Here is a 1,157-nt window from a genome sequence, read left to right as displayed (position 1 = left end):
GTGGCCTGTTATAAACTAGTCAGGGGGGGATCAGCAGGCATTGGGGGAGTCCCTGTTCCCCCGAGCACTGCCAGGAGCGACCAGGAATAACGGTCACAAGCTGGCAGAGGGCAGATTTAGGTTAGATATCAGGAGGCGCTACTTCATGGTCAGGGCGGCTAGGATCTGGAACCAGCTTCCAAGCGAAGTGGTGCTGGTCCCTACCCTGGGGGTCTTTAAGAGGAGGTTGGATGAACACCTTGCTGGGGTCGTTTGACCCCAGTACTCTTTCCTGCCATGGCAGGGAGTCGGACTAGATGATCTACTCAGGCCCCTTCTGACCTTAGAAACTATGAAACTAATAGGCAAGACAGGCTGACATACTTTGCTACTAGCACTACCACGTTTCTGAAACCAGTTCTGGCAGCATTGGCCAAGACCCAGGGTTGGCAACATGCAGCCCACAGGCTGGATTTAACCTGTGAAGCAATTTCATTTGAACTACACAGCCAGAACATGAGCAGCAATTCCGGGAGCAGGGGAAGCAGCAGCCAGGTTGCAGGCACCTTGGCAGCAGGGGGACGTGGCAGCAGTTGCAGCTGGTTTGCCAGCAGTGACATGATTTCAGATTGGGCTGCTTTATTTTGGCCTGCCACCCCTGAAAGTGTGTTGATCCCTGTCCTAACCCATATAGAAACAATTAAAAATCACTAAAACATAACGCCCACTTCCTTCAATGAGCACTCAGATAAGCCAATGCTGAACTTTGTAAAAAAAATTGACAAGTGAGGGAAAAAAATTCCAACAGCCTGATTCTTAAATCTTGAAAAACAGTCTGATTTGGCCTGAAAACTCAGGATTATGAATACAGCATTTCCCACATATTGTCACTGCAGCATGGCATATCTGTGCAGAAGGCTTCGTATTTATTATTATGCAGTGTCTAAATAGCTTGGAAAATAGATCCTGGAAACCACATGAACACTAATGAATGGAAACATGTACTTATGAATACTAGAATAAATCTATTCAGAAGTCAAGGTTGAAACTTCCATATCAGCAGCTTGTTTTTAGGTACTTGCTGGACACCGGTCAAACAAGAAACTTGAATGCAGCTGGATGGTAGAATTGTGGGGCGGGAAATAGGAAGTCATGTCACAGCTTTATGGCCAATTGTG

The sequence above is a fragment of the Crocodylus porosus genome, unplaced genomic scaffold, assembly GCF_001723895.1.
Source record: "Crocodylus porosus isolate Cpor-Errol unplaced genomic scaffold, CroPor_comp1, whole genome shotgun sequence".
Taxonomy (NCBI): Eukaryota; Metazoa; Chordata; order Crocodylia; family Crocodylidae; genus Crocodylus; species Crocodylus porosus.
This window is presented reverse-complemented; position numbering follows the sequence as displayed.